This window comes from Natator depressus, chromosome 5 (assembly GCF_965152275.1).
Source record: "Natator depressus isolate rNatDep1 chromosome 5, rNatDep2.hap1, whole genome shotgun sequence".
NCBI classification, from domain to species: Eukaryota; Metazoa; Chordata; order Testudines; family Cheloniidae; genus Natator; species Natator depressus.
The window spans coordinates 37108652-37128934 of record NC_134238.1 but is presented as its reverse complement, the minus strand read 5'-3'; the positions used below and the strand labels follow the sequence as shown (position 1 = coordinate 37128934).

Genomic DNA, 20283 nt, shown 5'->3' with positions numbered 1-20283 from the left:
TGCTTTTGTCATTGAGATACCAGCCGCTAGTGCTCTGGCCAGCATTACTGGTGTCACTACTAGGCTTCCATGTGACAGCTCTTCTCTCCTTTCCTGAAGTCCTATTGATATCCTTGATTTAGCAACATGTCAGACACCTGTTTTCCACACTATTAAACTTCATTGCTTCTGCATCATAATTTAGCCCTATTGACCTTGACATTCATACACTGTCTAAAACAGAGTCACATGCAGGCTGATCCAGTCTCCCTTTTTGATAAATCAGGGCCTGAATCTTCACAACAGTCAGAAGGAACCAAAAAAAAATCAAATGTAATTTAACATCTTGGACAGCATTAATAACATGGTAAATTTAATAGATCCATGTAAACAAGATACAAGGAGGATTTACTGCCAAAAAAAAAAAAAAAGACTGATATAGATTGTGCCATACCAAACAATCCCTTGCTTTTACACACAATGAAATTGCATTTTTGAGAGAAGATGTGTTTAAAAGGGATGAATAATTGCATTTGTAGTGGCTGTTGCTAAAATAGAGGTAATAGAGATTTCATCCAGGGGACAGCACTGTACAGTTTCAATGTACAGCATGGCTAGGAGTCTCAACGTTTTACATTGTGGGGACTCCACCTCAATAAAAGGTGTGTCTTGTGTACACCTCACCTCCTCCATTCATAACAATGCTGAATCAACTTTTGATAGTGAGGACAACTATCTCTCCCATTCATGCAGCATCCCTGTGGCAGCTTCAGCAATTGCTTCCATGGAAAGGTAATATATCATACACCCAGTTATCTAAATATCATGAGGGACACAGATTTGTTTGGATAATTGAAAGGGCTGAAGCCATTCAGTAGTAGGGTGGCCTCCCTTGTGGCTCGGGGCTCCTTCTCGCCATCCTGGTTGGGGGTCTCTGCTCTGCCCCATTCACTCACTCCCATGACAGCGAGGCTGCAAAGGGCTCCCGGCATTGCCGCATTGTGGGTGACGCCTGATCCCTGTAGATACAAGGTGCAGGGAAAGTTACAGTCCTGGCAGGGCAGAGAAGAGTCCTGTTGGGGCCCCTCTCATTCCTGTGACAGCAGGACTGTAGGGTTGCCAGGTGTCTGGTTTTGGACCAGAATGCCCGGTTGAAAATGGTCCCTGGCGGCTCCGGTCAGCACCACCGACTGGGCTGTTAAAAATCCAGTTGGCGCCACAGCAGGGGCCTGGGGTTAAAGCAGGCTTCCTATCTGCCTTGGCTCCGCATAGCTCCCGGAAGTGGCCACCAGATCTCTGCTGCCCCTAGGCACAGGGAGACTCCACACGCTGCCCCCACCTGAGTGCCAGGCCCACAGACCCTGTTGGCCGGGAACCGCAACCAAAGGAAGCTGTGGGTGCGAGGGCAGCGCACAGCACTGCAGAGCCTTCATGGCTCCCCATGTGTCTAGGGGCCACAGGGACCTGGCTACCTCTTCCTGAGAGCCACGGTAAGTGCCGCTGGGACCCTGCACTCCTCCTGTCTGCACCCCAACCCCTGGCACAGCCTGAAGTCCCCTCCCGCACCCAAACTCCTTCCTGGAGCCTGCACACTCCCCACCCCAAACCCCTGCCCCAGGCCTAAGCCCTCTCCTGCACTCTGAACCTCTCATTTCTGGCCCCACCCAGAGCCTGCACCCCCAGCTAAACCTTCACAACACTCCCCCTCCCCACACCCTTCACACACACCCTGCACTCCAATCCCCTGCCCCAGCCTGGTGAAAGTGAATGAGGGTGGGGGAGAGCGAGCGACGGAGGGAGGGTGGATGGAGTGAGAGAGGGGAGAGGGAGTAGGGCCTTGGAGAAGGGGTGGAGCATGGGCGTGGCTTCTGGGAAGGGGTGGGGCATGGGACAGGGCAGGGGTGTTCAGTTTTGTGCTGTTAGAAAGTTGGCAGCCCTACGAGGACTGCAGAGGGCTCACAGCACTGCCACATGGGCCATTCATAGCAAGGTGGCCTCCACCTGGCCAGGGGTTCTGTTCCTCCCCCCTGGCTGGGTGTCTCTGCTCAATTATTCAGATTGCTGTATTGTCCAAATCCCTTCCTAGTCCCCCAGCATGAGATGCATGCTGCAAAGTGAACATATCTCATGCTGGAGAAGGATGAAGGGATTTGGATAATGCAGAATTCAGAAAATATAGTTGCAGATGAATCAGAGTATACTGTATTAGGAAAGTATTTGTCCATTTTTAAGTGCTCCGTAGTTTTGGTCACAGTAGTTTTGGTTCTTGAGGGTAGCTGTTTCGTCTCTTCCTACATAGAAGCAGCCACTAGCAGGTTTTTAACTCCTTTTAGAGGAATATAGGTTCTTCTTTAAAATGAAGTTGCAATAATTTGGGGGTAAAAGAAGTGTAGTCGGCATCATGTATCCTGTAAGCTCTCTTTGGACAACCAATGACATACATCACAATTTGAGAAACATAGTATTATGGGCTTTCTGATAACCTATAACTGGTAATAGGCAAGCTTCAGAAGGTTATCGGATTAGATCTACCAATACCAATACAATATGGCAGATCATGCTCTTGTGTTTCCAGTATTATTGCAAAGGAAAGCATATTTCTACCATTCTGAGTTTTTTTTAAAGTAAATCTCCAAAACAGGTCTAAAATAATGCAATATCCATTAACACAGAACTATGCAGGGTAAAGTGCAAGTCCATTGGGCTACATACCAGGGAGAGAGAACTTGAAGAAAGGCAGGCATTACATGCTATAATATGTCATTTCAATTGTGGGTTATTTACAGCTGCAATATAGAGTTTGTGAATGTGAATAAGTCTGTAGTAGGGTTCTCATTTAGCTTCAAACAAAAACTAGACTCACTTTTCTTTTCTCAAGACTAAACATGCCCAGTTTTTTTAACTTTTCCTCATAGATCAGGTTTTCTAAACCTCTGGACTCTCTCTACTTTGTCCACATCTTTCCTAAAGAGTGGCACCCAGAACTGGACACAGTACTCCAGCTGAGGCTTCAGCAATGTTGAGTAAAATGGGACAGTTATCTCTTGGGTCTTGATCATGACACTCTTGTTAATATATCCCAACATGATATTAGTCTTTTTTGCAACTGCATCACATTGTTGGTTCAGATTCAATTTGTGATTATCCGTTACACGCAGGTCCTTTTCAGCAGTACTATCACCTATCCAGTTATTTTCCATTTTGCGGCTGTGCATTTGATTTTTCCTTCTTAAAGGAAATACTTTGCACTTGTCTTAATTGAATTTCATCTTCTTGTTTTCAGACCAATTTTCCAATTTGTAATGGTTATTTTAAATTCTAGTCCTGTCCTCCAAAGTGCTAGCAACCCTTCCTAGCTTGGTATCTTCTGCAAATTTTATAAACAGTCTCTCCACTCCATTAACCAAGTCTTTAGTGAAACCATTGAATAGTACCAGACCCAGGAGTGACCCCTGCAGAACCCTACTAGATATATCTTCCCAGTTTGACAGCAAACCATTGATAACTACTCTTTGAGTTCATTCTCTTAATCAGTGGTGCTTTCACTTATAGTAATTTAATCTAGAACACATTTCCTTAGTTTGTTTATGAGAATGTCCTGTGGGACTGTGTCAAAAGCCTTATTAAAATCAAAATATGTCACACCTACAGCTTCTTCCTATCCACTAGGACAGTAACCCTGTCGAAGAAGGAAATTAGGTTGTTTTGGCATGATTTGTTTTCCTCCTATTCCTATTATCGTCTACCAATTGTTTAAGAATTTGTTCCAATATGTTTTCAAGTATCGAAGTTCGGCTGACTGGTCTATAGTTTCTTGGGTTCTCTTTGTTACCATTTTTACAAGATGGGCACAACATTTCCCTTTTTCCAGTTTTTTGGGACCTCACCTGTTCTAAAAAATAATTGCTAACTATTCTAAGCTTGCTTCAGCTAGTTCCTTAGGTACCCTGGGAAGAATGTCATCAGGAGCTGCCAACTTGAATATATCTGGTTTATCTAAATATTCTTTAACCCATTCTTTCCTTTTTTCTGGCTTGTGTTCTTTCCCCCTGGTTAATATTAATTGTGTTAAATATCTGGCTACCATTAACCTTTCTGTGAAGACAAACAAAATAGGCATTAAACATCTCAGCTTTCATTATGCCATCAGTTATTAGCTCTCCTTTTCCACTAAGTGGAGGACCTATACTTGCCTTCATCTTCTCTTGCTCCTAATGTATTTAAAGAATCTCTTCTGATTGCCTTATATGTCACTTGCTAGGTATAACTCATTTTGTGCCCAGTCTTTCTGACTATGTCCCTATTTGTTTGTGCTAGTCTTTTGTATTGATCCTTAGCAATTTGTCCATCTTCCTTTTTTTGTAGGATTCCCATTACCATGACTGTTAGTGTGTAAGCAACAATAGTAGAATATTTGGTGAAGTAACTTAATTCTTTGTTGAACCAAAAAAAAAAAAAATCTGAATATCTGGAAATCCAAACTAACAATTATATCAATACTTACTTAAGTGCCTATTAAGTGTCTGATTATGGGTAGCTTGGGTACTAGTGAATAAGTAAGTGGTATGAAGGCAAAAAGATCCTTCCTTCCTTGGGTTTCCCTTCGAAGAAGCTCACCCTAGCTGCAGTGCTTGCATTTCCCTCACAGGAGGACTGCTGCTGACTAGAGTTGATAACTTTCTTAAAAGGGTCAGAAAGAAGGTGAAAGCCCACAGAGGTGGCCCCACTCATACTTTTCACCATCAACCAGAGCTGTCTAGCTGTGGAGTGTGTAAATTCTGCACATTATCTCCCCCCTCCCGCCAAAAACAAACCAACCAACCCCACCATAGCAGGTTGTGCCCAGAAGCTCCATGATTACATGGAGCAAAACGGGTCATTTTGCAGTGGCCAGTCACAAAGCTCTTTGAGGCAATGTGAGTTTTTTAACACTTCAACACTTCCTACACTAGACTGTAAAGAAGATCAGATCTCTTCCAGCATATCAGACTTGGAAGATAATATCCAAGCAAAACTTAAAAGCTACATAAAAGAAATCCTAGAAATAAACTCAGTTGGACCAAATAAAAACAACATTATCATTCTTTTAACTGTGTGTGCAGTCCACAGTGCAAGAGCTGAAAGATACTTTTTAAGTTATACTCTACTGCTAAATGACACGTTCAGAAGCACAAAATGAAAAAATTTCTTCTATAAAGAAGACAGCAGCAGCGTGAACTCACTGAACACAAACTTTCTCATTGGGTCTAGGGCCAGATCCTGCAAAGATCCTACAGAGTGCACTGGAGATGCTGAGCACCCTGACCTCTGAGGTGGCTTTCTGAACAGTGTGGCATTGGGCTCTTCATATGTAATGCTTTTCTGCACAGAAAGATTAATTATATATACATCCTTGTTTCTAGGTGTCTTGGTTCCTTTAAATATATTATCAGCTAAATTTAATATCTTTCACCCAACAAAGCTTTTTTCAGATTTTTTTGGGACTCTGTTAATCTATGCAAGTATATGAAAATGTGAGCCAAGACCTCTGATTGGTCCCCATTTCCTTAGTACTCTGTACTGTTGCCTGGCATTGGTGCTTTTATTTGTCTAATTCATTTCCACCTTTTAAATTAATATTAATGGTTGTTTTTATGCTCTTGCAATCTTCTTGCTCTTTGAATTTTATTTCTCTGATTTCAGAAAATCGCTAACAGACATAAAATAATTTAATTTTCCTCTTAATATGTATTCATCTCAAATTTCCTTTTGTCCCTTTAAAGATTATCCTACCAGAATGTACTACTCATTCTTTCTATAGTATAAATTATTTGGAGGCAAGAACTATTCCTCCTTTTATATATTTGGAAAGTGCCAAGAACACTGGCAGTCAATAAATAATAACGCTAGTCTTTCCCTTTAGGTCTGTTTCCTTTCCTTATACACTAAAACCTTATACACTTAAGTATAGGTTTCCTTTCCTTATACACTAAAACCTTATACATTTAACTATAAGTTCTTAAAGTTAAGCTCTTAGGTCCATATTTAAGCACCTACATTAGTGGCCTGATTTTTCCAAAGCACCGAGCACTAAGCAACTCTCATTGAGTTCAATAGGAGTTTAATAGGGGCCTTGCTACTTGAAGACTCTTGTTAAAATAGAATCGGTTCAAAATACTTTAAGGTGGTAGCTCCATATGAGTGTTTTGAGTGTGTAGAATCATAGCGTTAGAAGGAACTGCAAGGGTCATCTCATCTAACTACGGTGACCAGACAGCAAGTGTGTAAAATTGGGACAGGGTATGGGGGATAATACGAGTCTATATAAGAAAAAGATCCCAAAATCGGGACTGTCCCTATAAAATCGGGACATCTGGTCACCCTACATCTAACCCCCTGCCAAGATGCAGGATTTGTTGTGTCTAAAACAGCCAAAACAGATGGTTATCCTGCCTCCTTTTGAAGATTCTCCAATGAAGGTGCGTGCTTACACAACCTCCCTAGACAGTCTGTTCCATTGTCCTACTGTTCTTCCAGTTAAGAAGTTTTTCCTGAAATTTAATTTAATCTAAATCTTTTTCTTTCAATAAGGTTTGTTAAAACCTAAATATTAGAAACCCAGGAGACTCAGAATTTAGGTTACCTTTACAAACACTTAAAAGTATGGAAATTCTCAGTTACAGTGATTACAAGTCATTTCTGCCATAATCACTGGAATGCTGTATTGGGTTGATAATACAATAACAGTGGTGTGGTAAAAAGAAAAGGAGTACTTGTGGCACCTTAGAGACTAACCAATTTATTTGAGCATAAGCTTCGTGAGCTACAGCTCACTTTATCGGATGCATACTGTGGAAAATACAGAAGATGTTCTTATACATACAAACCATGAAAAAATGGGTGTTTACCACTACAGAAGGTTTTCTCTCCCCCCACCCCACTCTCCTGCTGGTAATAGCTTATCTAAAGTGATCACTCTCCTTACAATGTGTATGATAATGAAGCTGGGCCATTTCCAGCACAAATCCAGGTTCCCCCCACCCCCAAACCCACTCTCCTGTTGGTAATAGCTTATCTAAAGTGATCACTCTCCTTACAATGTGTGTGATAATCAAGGTAGGCCATTTCCAGCACAAATCCAGGGTTTAACAAGAACGTCTGAGGAACGGGGGGGGGGGGGGGGGGGGGGGGGAAACAAGGGGAAATAGGTTACCTTGCATAATGACTTAGCCACTCCCAGTCTCTATTCAAGCTTAAGTTAATTGTATCCAATTTGCAAATGAATTCCAATTCAACAGTCTCTCGCTGGAGTCTGGTTTTGAAGTTTTTCTGTTGTAATATCGCAACTTTCATGTCTGTAATCGCGTGACCAGAGAGATTGAAATGTTCTCCGACTGGTTTATGAATGTGATAATTCTTGACATCTGATTTGTGTCCATTTATTCTTTTATGTAGAGACTGTCCAGTTTGACCAATGTACATGGCAGAGGGGCATTGCTGGCACATGATGGCATATATCACATTGGTAGATGTGCAGGTGAACGAGCCTCTGATAGTGTGGCTGATGTGATTAGGCCCTGTGATGGTGTCCCCTGAATAGATATGTGGGCACAGTTTGCAATGGGCTTTGTTGCAAGGATAGGTTCCTGGGTTAGTGGTTCTGTTGTGTGGTATGTGGTTGCTGGTGAGTATTCGCTTCAGGTTGGGGGGCTGTCTGTAGGCAAGGACTGGTGTGGTAATCTCCAATGTACATCTGTGATTACTGTTTAGGCCTCCTAAATGTGCTTAGAAGTTCATATTTATCTTTAGAAAATTCAGTTAATAAATGGCACCATGTCACCCCAGCAAAGAAATAGATTCGATCTCACAGGATCTCTGGTGCCATTCTTATTTACTCCTGGGGGAATTCTGTGCCTAACAATTCTGTGCACAATATTTTAAATTTCTGCAAAGTACTGCATATTTTATTTGTCAAAATAACACAATATAATTATGCCAGTTTCAATTATTTTGGTAATTTATTTAAAAATATCTGTCAGCACGTATATCTGTAACAATAGAGACAACAAGATTCAGGAAATGTTTTTGACAAATATTTACTAGGCATTTTAATACAGAACTCTGACTAAGAATTCATTTAAACTACAATACAGAAATGTATTTCCCACACCCTTCAGAAACAGTGCAAAGGCTTGAGGGAGTCAGGGGTAATGGAGGAGCTGACAGAGAGGGAAGTACCTTCTGGGAAGGAGTTTGGGAGTGAACCTGGAGAGTTGTTGGGTGTGGATGGGAGAGGTATGGAACAGTGTTTTTTTTTTGGGGGGGGGATTGTTAGGGAATTGGGGAGCCTCCCCCATGCAGACCCTGGCTGACCCCTAGCATCTCCCACTCAATCAGGCACATCTTCCCCTGTCTCTATGTGTTCCTGCACCGCCACTCTGATTCATCCCTTGGCTCTATGTTGTCACCACACTAGCTCCCATCTCCTCACCCCAGTCTGTCCCCCACATTATCCCTTCTGAACCCTACCCCACTCTGTGTGACCCCCCAGCACCCTATGTGCCCCACTGTGTCCATCCCACCCACATCCTGTGCCTCCTCATCTGGCCCCACAGGCAGGGCACTGTGAGGAAGGTAGCCTCTGCCCCCTCCCTTTCTGTGGTTGGTTGCTCCAGCCTCTGAGCCAACTGCACTCTCTTCCAGCGCCACATCAACCTCTTGTGGGCGAAAGATTTAACCGCAGCATGACCCCTACCATGGCTTCCCTTCACCTCCCCATCCGAATCAATTATTCTGTGGGTGGGGGAGAATCTGCAGGGAACATTAATTCTGTGCTTGCGCAGTGGTACAGAATTGTCCCAGGAGTAAGTATTGGAGCAATTGTTTCCTTGTGAACTACTGTGTTGGCAGTTCTTAAAGTGCATTGTTCCCTTATACTCACTCCAGAGCCAGGTATTAATCTTATTAATATCAATAATTGTATCTGCAAAAAGAAAAGGAGTACTTGTGGCACCTTAGAGACTAACCAATTTATTTGAGCATGAGCTTTCGTGAGCTACAGCTGAATGAAGCTACATCCGATGAAGTGAGCTGTAGCTCACGAAAGCTTATGCTCAAATAAATTGGTTAGTCTCTAAGGTGCCACAAGTACTCCTTTTCTTTTTGCGAATACAGACTAACACGGCTGTTACTCTGAAACCAATAATTGTATCTGAAATTATGGGTTTTTTTCTGACCACCCTGCTCTGACAATTAAACTTTTTACAAACTGAAATGATTAATTAGAGGTGCAGATTTTGGCCTCTCTATTCTCATTTTCCTTAAAGTTATGTAGCAAAATGTCAGTTCATGCCCTTATATGCCTTTAAAAGTTTTCTTTTATTAATCTGAGGACTTTATAGGACTACTAATTTCTTTTGCTAACTGCTTTATCACTTCACTGCCACCATTCCAAACATGAAAAAGGTAAGCATAGAAGCTAATTAGGAGAAAGCAGGAGAAAAGTGATAGTAAAGTTGGATGTTTTATAGTTGGATAAGACAGTCATTCCAAACTACTGCTACTACTGTGGGTTTGCATATGAACACTAGCACTAAAGGTTTTTCTCAGTGGAACTCCAGTCCTCCCATTTATTTGTATAAATTGATAGAATGACTCAGCAGAAAAAAATCCAGCCTTCAACAAAGTTATCTTCTCAGTAGGAGGGGAAAACCTGATCTGGAGATTGCTCTTTATTCACCGGGAATGCAGCTGTGCTCTTGCATGCTGTTACAGTTTGTATATGATGACATCCTTAATGAAGCTTGGATTGCTCCAAACCCCACTCTTGCAGTTGTGAGCAGTACAAGCTCCACTTCAGATTAGAATTACCATAGCTAAATGGGAAGTGGCAATTCCTGGTATGAATTTATCTGATAAACTGATACATAAAGATTGTGAACCATTCAAAATGGGAATTGAACCCACAAATCTTAAGTCTATGTAGGAACAACCCTTCCCCCCCATTCTACCTCAGACAAACCCCAATATATAAGAATCTTATTGCCTATATCTGTGATGAAATCCATTAATCATGCTGATTAATGCAATGCTGGAAGTCGCCAGATATCATGGTGATGGACAGAATATAAGAACCTACTGGAATACAAAAGTTTTATTGGCTATGTTCAAAGCACTTCATAAAACATTACTGAACGACTTTCATTACTTCTCTGAAAAGGGGTGGGGCATTGAGGAAGGCTAGACATACAATTGGGGGGCCCCGCCCCGCTCTGTAGCCCCATATCTTGCTCCTCCTCAGGTGCTGGCCCCACCTTTTCCTCTCTCCCCCCTGAGACTCCACCCCTTGGCCAGGTCAGAGGCCAGAAGCTGGAGCTGGGAAGCGCGGGGTAGCTGTTGTACCGGCTGGTGCCATGGTGCAGGTGGCTGCGGCACTCTCCTGTCTCCTCCTCCTGCTGGGGCCCACGGGTTCGGGGCTGTGACTGCTCCTCATCTCCCTGCCGCTCCTCGATTGCCCACAGGCAGTAACAGCTGCCCGGGTGGATGGACCCGACTCCAGGGCCAGCGGAGATTCAGGGAGCAGCAGCCACAGAGAGTGTGGCCCAGGAGTCTGGGCTGGAATGGGTCAGTTATTATAGTCGTGCTCGGTTGAGATTATATATCCCATTTTGATAGGTGCTGGTAATTATAATTGCATATTGTCATATTACATATTGTCTCTTTCAATACTCTGGAGTAGCCCTGTCTGTGAGATCTTGCTTGCAAGTGCACAATTTTGTGCACACACAGAGAACCAGCAAATGTTGTTTTCTATCAATTTGGTAAACTAGGGGTCTCAAAAAAGCAGCCCACCAGCTCCCCGCTCCCCCCAGCACTTACCTACAGCGGCTCCGGCCTGGCGTGCATCAGGAGTAGGGCTGGCTCCCTGCCTGCCTGCCCTGCCCCTGCGCCGCTCCGGGAAGCGGTCGGAACCTGGGAGGTGGGGGCACAGGGGTCTGTGTGTTGCCCTTGCTTCCAGGCATCGCCCCCTGCAGCTCCCATTGGCCGGGAACTGGGAACCGCAGCTAATGTAAGCTTCGGGGGAGGTACCTGGAGGAGCAGCCAGGGCAACACACAGACCCCTGTGCCCGCCCTCCCCCAGGTTCCGGCTGCTTCCCAGAGCAGCGCAGGGGCAGGGCAGGCAGGCACGGAGCTTGCCTTGCCCCCGGGTGCGTGCGGGGCTGGAGCCTGCCCACCGACCGAACTCCTCCTGCACCCCAACCCTCTGCCATGAGCCCCCTGCCACACCCCGCACCCCTCCTGCACCCTAACCCCCCGCCGCACCCTGTACACCTCATGCACTCCCTGCCGCACCCTGCACCCTGACCCCCTGCCACACCCCTCACCCTTCCTACACCCCACACCTCAACTCCCTGCCCTGAGCCCCCTGCCGCACCCTGCACACCTCATGCACCTCAACTCCCTGCCATGAGCCCCCGCCACATCCTGCACCCCCTGGGGGCAGGGATTTCAGGGAAGGGGTTGGAAGGGGTGGGAAGAGGTGGGGCAGAGGCAGGGCCTCATGGAAGGGGTGGAGTGGGGGCGGGGGCAGCGGGGAGGGGGGTCAGTGATGCGGCCCTCGGACCAATGTACTAGTCCTCATGTGGCCCTCGTGGTCATTTGAGTTTGAGACCCCTGTGCTAAACCCTGTATTTACCATTAATGTCTTTCATGTCAAGTTGTTTAAGGAAAAAAACATAAGTAATAAAACACAGAAAAAAACTGCTCAGACCCCTTTATAAAAAACATTGCATAGAATCTACTACAAAATGTAAAATATTATTTCATAGATTCAAAGGAAAGTGGCACTCATGTACAGGTATGGTTCTGAAATTGTATGCAGGGAGATGGGTAGTAGTAGTAGTGGCTTTAGGGAAGGAGGGATGTAATTCGAATTTAAAAAATAATATTGTTTTTTCTGTTCCTCAGTTTTGTGCAAATTTCACAAGGAAACATGTTTGCAAATTTTTAACAAAATCACATTCAGCACTTTTGGACAGACTACTTGTAAGTACTTTCCTGGCATCTTATAGGGGAAACAGCAGTGAAGGCACAACTCTGGAGTATTGTAATCCTCCTCTGTTAGTGTTAATGCTCCGTAAATGAACATATCACTTTGCAGATCACATTTCAGAAAACAAAGCCCCCGTCCTTAAGTTGTTACAATTAATATCTGACAACTATGGTTAAGGCATGAGAAGGTATGTAGACAGTTTCTCTTAGCTAGTTATTTTTCACTCTGCTGTTACCTTTTCTACATACTAATTTGATGGATTCGGTAAGAAGTAGAATTATTGGCATAAAAATAAACACACTCATGCAGATTTTACTGGTTCTATCTGTATTGGCTTTTTTGTTCCATTTGGCCTACCGATATGGTAAGATACTCCAATATCTTCCCAAAGCATTACAGGACCCTGCAGTTTCCTCCTAGCCTGGATTTCCTTGTAGTTGTCCCACCAAGCTGGCACATAATATAAGGTTTATTCAGTGTGTGACAGTGAGGCACATTAAAAGGGAGCCAAGTAGTGGTGTATACAAGGAAATAAAATTATCCTCCTTCATGCTCTATTAAGGATACTGTTTGTTCTGTAATCATCAGAATGGGTAAAATAATTCTGTAATCAAGTTTATTTTGTATACGTATAAACATTTTCTTTACTATTGTAAAAATGTTAAAAATAGATGGAGTGTTTTGTGTAAAGATGTGATTCACCAAACTTTCAAAGCACTGTAAGCAACTCATTGCCAAGTACTTCACTGAAAAATCCTTACAATACTATAGTAGTAGAAAAATCCCTAACAAAATTTCCTCCATTGTACATCACCTTCAAAAGAAATAATGATAATATACATTGCATCAACTAAATACTGCGATATAAATAAATACAAGGCATGTATCTGGCTTTGTCATTTTTTCATAGTAGAGAGTATTATTACTCTATGCAATGTGATCTTGGCTAGTGTATAGCGTTGAAGGCTTTACATCTACAGAATCATTTAGAGGAGGTACAACAAATCAGAAGATTAAAGAATGGAGGATGTGATGTTTTGGGGACCACCCCGACTGATAATGGGTTATATCACCACCTGCGCTCCAAGGCTTGGAGTTGTACAGCTATGGTAGCCAGTAGCCAGCCCCCAAGCATAAAGTCTCACCCTGGCTCTCATCAGCTCAGTTACTCCTTGCAGGGTAACACCAGCAGCCCCTCCAGCCTCAAGTCTCCCCAAATCCGTCCTCCCAGAGTGCTTACCTACCAGACTCTCGGACTGTTCCCCTCTGGTTTGCTGCCCCCAAAAGTTGTGAAACTAGACCCCCAACCCAGTTAATTAACTGTGGTACACACAGTTTGCACACCAGATACTTGCTTGGGGTAAAAATAAACAAAAAGTGTATTTAATAGAAAAACCACAATTTCAAAGATGAAATAGTAAGGAAAACAAACATAGATACAGAAAATAAACATAGACATCCCCAGGCTTTACACTTCCGTATTAGATAAAATCCCTTTTCTAATACAAGTTACCTATTGCTTTTGAACTGTTTCCCAGCATGCCCCTAGCTATAGGGGGGAATCCATCCTTTCATGGACAGCTTGCTTCCTGGAGGCTGTCCCTCAGTTTTTGGATGCCCTTAAATTCAAAACCCTCCCTTTTGAAAAAGATTTGCAATTTTTTTTTCTTCTTCAGACTCAATAGATATTCAAAACGGGAAAATCCCCAGTTGTCTCAGTGTCTTTCCATTAACACTAATGGCCCATCAATGTCTTTTCCTGGGCTGCACAATGGATCAGAACTTTAGTCCGGTTTTGTGTAAACATCTGGCTTGGGAGGTGCCTCTCCCTGTTTGATCACTCACTGCCCTGCTGTGAGATGGAGCCAAAGTATGTAAGCACGATTCTCTGTATATACAAATATATAAATTCCTAACCATAGCCTGCATACATATCTCATAATGATTACTAAGTTTAGAACATTATAAGCTTTAATAAAACACCTTACTTGATATACTTTCATAGTACAACGATACAGTGTGCAATCAGTTGGTTCTACTATTCATTTTGGGGCCATAAACCTTCTGTTCTTCTTTTGGGACATCTGGACCCTGATTGTCACAGAGGATTTTTGGATACTTGAATGGTATCCTGCAAAGGCTTAACATTGCCCCCTTGTTATTGGAATCTTAACTGGTGTTTGCTCTTTTGGCCTTTGTACTCTTCCTGGATGATCTGGTGTGACTCTACTGCACAGGGCATAGTAGATGGGGTAGAGGATGCTCTGCAAGGGATTACCATAACTTTGCAGGGGCTCCCTATTTGGCAGTACAAAACAAGTAGGAAGGGAATGGGTAGATCTAGAGTTTCTCTGACTATCTTCCAGTCCTTTCTTGTGATCAGAACAATTTAACAGACTCCACTCCAGCTGTTGAGCTAAAGTAGCCCTTGCATAATCGACTGGAGGGATGAAGGGAAAGGGCCCTTTTAGTGCACAGACAGCCACTGCTTGGGCTGGGTACCGAGTCCCTGGATTTGGCCAAAAGTATGCAAAGAAATATAAAAAAAAAGAGAAAAGACTTTATTCTCAAGCCATTACACTCACTGATCAATATCAATTTTAGTGCAATCCACAAAGGTACAAGGCAGCCAGCTCACCAGAAAGCTCAGGCTACTGTGTCACTCCAATGACTCCTACCCGTGTGTGCATCTGCACTGTCTCCAGTATAGGGCTGTGTGCAATTTGCACAATCTAGCCCTCTGTAACGTACACCTGTCAACATTTTTCATGACAGGAGGGTAGCTCTGAATGTAAAACTAAGTTTGAAGGCAAATTTAAGATGAAACTGATTCAAGAACTTGCTGTACATACAGACAGAGAAAAGGCTTAGATATGCTATAACATGCTCCTGGATCACTTGCTATATTGCTTGACGTCATGGGAAAAGCCAGCCAGCCTGGAGATTTCATTTATTTCTCTGATGTTTCCTTTGTTTGTGGGATGAGACTAAAATCATATAGCATGAACTGCATAAGCTTAATAAAATCAGAAAAATATGGTTTACTCAGATTTAGTATAAAAACTGGAAACAGATAATGATGAGAAATGTTCCATCATTTAAAAATAAATCTATTTTGCCTTTTTTTAAACTGCAACCTTTTTGTTGTTTACATTGTGTAAGATCATGTAATGAGTACCTCTGCTCATGATGTATGAACTGTACATCTTATTTGAGATAAAAGTATTTGCGTAGCATCCAGGAGTGAAATTCTAATCCCCCCCCCCCAAGTTTTTTTCTATTGACTTCAATGGGGCCAGGAGTTCCTGCCCTATTTGTAAGATTCTTACTGCTAAGCTGGTGAAAAATGGATCTGGCTGTATGAGAGCCCTACTGCATATCAGAGATAAGTCACATACCATGCTAGTTAAAATAAAGTTTAATATTCAGATAATTTTACTGTATTATATTTATTCAGAATTTTCATTCTTTAAATTCTTTCTCTGGTAGAAGAGGTGAAACTGTAGGTTTGTTTACTCTTCATTTCCCAGAGAGGTGGATATTGTGTTATAACAATAAGTGCTTGGTTCTACAGTGCCTTTATTGTGAGAATCCCAGGGCACTTTAAGGGCATTAATTAATTCCTGACATGGTTGTGGCATAGTTAGTTGTCAATACAGCCATTTTACAGATGGATTAAGGTTCTGGAAGCCTGATCTCTCCTTCAGGGCTTGATTCAAGTTCCTCCTGTTGCGAAGAAGAGTTGTATTTATTAGCAAGAATAGTATTATTGCATTAGCATCTAGAAGCCTCAATCAGTATTGGGACCCCATTATGTTAGGTCCTGGACAAAGAGACATAAGAGATGGCCCCTGCCCTGAAGAGCTTAGTCTAAATACACAAGACAGACAAAAATGGAAGGAGAAACAGAAGCACAAATAAGTGAAATGACTTCCCTAAATTCACACAACTGTAGAAACTGCAATTGAATTCTCATCTCCTGACTACCAGTTCAGTGCCCTAGACACAGGGTCTCTCATACTTTTCAGATAAAATTGCTATAATTTAAACTCAACTGTCTACATTTCTGGTGACAAAGCGTTTTGTCAAGGGAGTAAATGCTAAGTCTCTATTTGAGTTTCAGCCTGCTCCTCACTGAGGTTTTGGTGATGTTTCCAAAACTTCCATACTAAATTGACATGATCTGTGCTTTAGCTAATGAAGACCAGAGGGGAAGTACTGAGTACACAGTTGGTGGGGGTTGTCAGTACCTGTCTTGTGGGTAGGGTGGTGACTGTCTTTTAAAAAGTATGTGTATGGTCTCTGAATGAGAAACCGTCCCTTGATACTGACAGTCTGGTTAGTTGACAGTCTGTTTTGTTTTGGGGGTAAGACTATTGAGAAGGCAGTAGGAAAACAACGCTCAAAATATCTGCATGCCTCAGATTTCTGTGTCTCTTGTCTGTCTGGATTAAGGCCTGGGTATGGAGACAGTACTTGATAAAAAGTGTTACAGAATTTAGTGTTGTTATTGCTTTATTCACACAGGAGGAAATTCTTGCAGTGGAAATGGTATTTGCCCATCTAAAATAATTCTGTTTTGTCAATTATGCGCGAGGGAAAAGTTCTGACCATCTTGTGGTTGGGATCCCTTCCATTCAGACAGATGGGAATGCAGGTAGGAAGCCAAGAGACCATGTGTGTGTGGGCTATTGAGAACAAAGCCCAGCCAAGCAGCTGCCCATCCTGATTTTCTGTGCGTACTTTTAAAGGGATATGATGTTAATAATCTTACTCAGGGCTAGAATATTTATATATCAGTTTTCAAATTTTCAAATAATTTCATGGCTACATAGGGTCAGTTTTTTTATTCTTAAATCACAGGTGCTCAGAGACTATGATGATGGGGATAAACTATCCACAATTTGGCAGATTGGTATGCTTAATGCAAGTGAGTGCCAAAATAAAATTTTTTGCATCCGTTTAAATATATTTACCAGGTTATGACACTCCACTTTGTACACTTAAACAGTGTCTGAACTGAGCTCTGTATAACATTACACAAATTCAAAAAAACCCTACATTAAAAGAATGTTAAGATTGCAAAGTCAAACACTCAGAAGCTAGAAAATGCCAGAATTATGGTTGCTCATGTAACCTTAATTTGTCCCCCCTTGTGCATTAGGATACAGCCTCTAATTAAGCAATTGCATACTATTTCCCCCAACAGAATTCCTGCCTCATTCAGTGAATGGGCAGTTATTCGTTTTTTTTGTTTTGTTTTTTTTTAAATTCTGCTCTTTCAATGTGTGGTCCCCAGGCCTTATTGAATACTCAGCATTCAAACCCTGCTATCAATACAAAATTATTAATTATGTCATGGTCTTTTCTACAGCACTCATCACTATAATATCTGGGTGCTTCACAAACATTAATGAATTTATATTTACAACCACGCCTGTGACAATTGGTGGAATCATTATTCCCATTACAGATGGGGAACAGAAATACTGAGAGATTAAAGTCCAAAGAGATTAAAGATAAAATATCCACTAGTTTTGAGTGGCAACTTGAGACACCTAGGAGCTGATGTTCCAAAGTACTTAGCACATTATATGCTCATTTGTATATTTTTAAAAGCACATGTTGTATGTTCAAAGCACTGTTTCAAACAACTTCAGTTGTAGTCATGAAGTCTTAGCACCCAGAAAAGAAGGAACACCGCATTAGTGGCCTCCAGTGATTTTTGGTTTAAGTGACTTGCCCAGCATCGCACAGCAACTTGGTGGCAGAGGCAGGGATAGAATCCAGTTTTCCAGGGGTAGCATTAAACTTTCTTAACCATAACTTCTACAGCAGAGGAATATGTAGAGACTGAGGATTCCTGGATTTCATTCCAGGTTCTAGAGGGGAACATACCCTAGGAGTTAGACTTCTGCTCCTGTGTCCACAACCATCTCCATTCCTTCTCTGCTCCTTCCTAACCTCTCCAGCTCCCCAACTCTTGCACGCTCCCACCTTGATCCTATACAACTCCTCATGCCCCAGCTCCTGACTCCCACCCTCTCCACTTCTGTTCCTATCCAACACCTCCTGCTCCCCTTCCCCTCTGCACTAATATACCCCCCGCCCAAGCCATCACCACCTCTAGTTCCACACCTCCCTGGCACCTGCAACCTCTCTGTTTCCATTTACCCTCTGCTGCCTCCCTCATCCCTCCCTACCTTTGTACTTGAGTTAGGCTGCATCTTTCTCTTCCTCCATGCTGCCTGGGCACGGATAGGAGTGTTGAGCACATGGGAGACAGCCTTCATTCAGGTTCCCAGTGCCACAGTGGCCCCTAACAGCCAGGAGCATATAAGTGAAGTCCTGCTCAGTCCCTGCAGCCCCTAGGCTGGAACATGCCAGGTATGCATGGAATCTTTGGGGAGCTTAGCTGCCAAACTCTAACAAGTCTCTGCAGAAGCATGGTTGAACTGCAATATTTCAGAGGCTTATAACTTGGCCAAATTTGGGCAACTTTTATTAGGAATGGCAAAACACCCATCCCTGACACCAGGATGATGCTTCCCACTGAATTTCAAGCCCTTGCCCCAAAACATGGAGGAGCTAGAACTTCTCAGAAAAACAGTTATACGGTTTTTTTAACAGGCAAAACACCACATTTTCCCCTAACCTTTTTCTGAAAGAAATATGATCCATTTTGTTGAAATTGTCCCCCCAAAATTAGCCTGGGGCAGACACCGAGCATGGAAAATTTCAGCTCAAATGGTTAAAGTTTGGTAAAGTTATAAGCAACTGAAAACAGGGTATTATAATGGTGCTGCGGAACCTTTAACTATAGGCAAACACAACCAGCTCCACCAATAATAACTTGTGATGGAGATTGGTGAGTAGATTCTGTCCCAACCCCAAAGCATCAGTGATTTTATACATGAAAATAAGTGTTTTAAAAATAAAAACAATTGAAGTAAAGTAACAGCCATGAAACTGATTGTGAAATATGCCCTTATCGCTTTAGTACATGATTTTACATTTTTTAGGGGCTAATTTATTTCACTGCAGCCATTACCTGAATGGCAAGTAGTTTCTGTATTACTTAAAATTGCTGGACCCATCTGGCCTTAATTCAAGATGAGCAGCTGGTTATTAATTACTGAGAACTCAACTACTGTTTGTACTGAAGCAGCCACAGAAGATCTGATTCAGCAGATCCTTTTTACTCCCATCTCTTCTATTATACCAAAAGAACACGCGTAAATAACATTCACTTAGTATGGCTGTCATGGACTGTAAATTTGCTAGCAACATTAAAACTGATTGCATTAATGGTTTCTGTTCTTTTCCTCTATTTATTTTTTTTAAGTCCTAGTAGTTCGTTTTTTAGTTGCCCTTGAAACCTTACGGAAGGAAGCAGCATTTTTTTTGTTTTGCTTTTCAACATGTATGTACAGTGTAATTCTTCACTTGTATGAACAATTAATGTCTTGCATTTTATAAGCTGATTTTATACAGGTTTGCTGTAACCAAGGTGGTCATGGGCGAAATTCAAACAACACTGTTGGAGGACTTGTTCGTTTGTTCTATAAATGCTATAAGCCAAAAGCACAGAATATCAAAATGATAAATCTGCTTTTAAAATACTTTTTGTTTTATTAAATAATGTAAAGGGATTATACCACTTTACAGTATATTGGAAAATACAGACACTTTGTGAAAAGTGAAACTGTCATATGGAAATTAGAGAATGAGGCATCTGGAGGACCATCCTCATGACCATAATCAAATAACAATAAAAATATTAGTTGTGAAATTTGAAACCAGAAGAGATTTGCATGGGCTGAGGTTCCTTTGTGAATAGTTTGAAGAGCAATAATGTTTTGAAATGCTGAAATGTTTTATGTGCTGCTTTTTTAAAAAAAAAGAAAAAGAAAAGAAAAAAGAAAAGCTACTGTGGAGCATCACCTTCTGGGGTCCTTGCCTCCTGTGTTTTGTCAGTACCACTGCGTTGACATTGACAAAAAGGAAAAGGATGGGGGGGGGGCAGGATTTGTAGCTATCAGAATGCCACTGTGGAATTGCACGTTTTGCAATACAATTCTGCACACTTCTGCAGGTCAAACATTCAAGGAATGCTAGAGGCTAAATGTAGACTGACTTTACCAATCATTTAGTTGGTGAAATAAGCAGTCTTAAATAACTGACTGATCTTGGAAATTTGAGAAAGGAGAGCACTGTGCCTAGAATCTGAAGAGTTGGCAGCAATATTTGTGCAGGATATTAGCATCACAGAC

General features: G+C 42.2%; 1 protein-coding gene and 2 long non-coding RNA genes across 6 annotated transcripts in view; 1 reads left to right on the top strand and 2 right to left on the bottom strand.

Annotated features, from left to right (window-relative positions):
* LOC141987341 (uncharacterized) overlaps positions 1-18354 on the bottom strand; it is a 29128-nt gene extending 10774 nt beyond the window's left edge. Inside the window, exon 1 of the long non-coding RNA XR_012639503.1 lies at positions 18214-18354. This is a non-coding gene — a long non-coding RNA (uncharacterized LOC141987341). The remainder of the gene's footprint in view (positions 1-18213) is intronic.
* The window catches only part of PDE4D (phosphodiesterase 4D), a 1096073-nt gene that overhangs the window by 654626 nt on the left and 421164 nt on the right, over positions 1-20283 (top strand). The window lies entirely within an intron of this gene.
* Positions 1-20283, bottom strand: part of LOC141987340 (uncharacterized) — a 130388-nt gene that overhangs the window by 48435 nt on the left and 61670 nt on the right. The gene's annotated exons all lie outside the window — the stretch shown is intronic.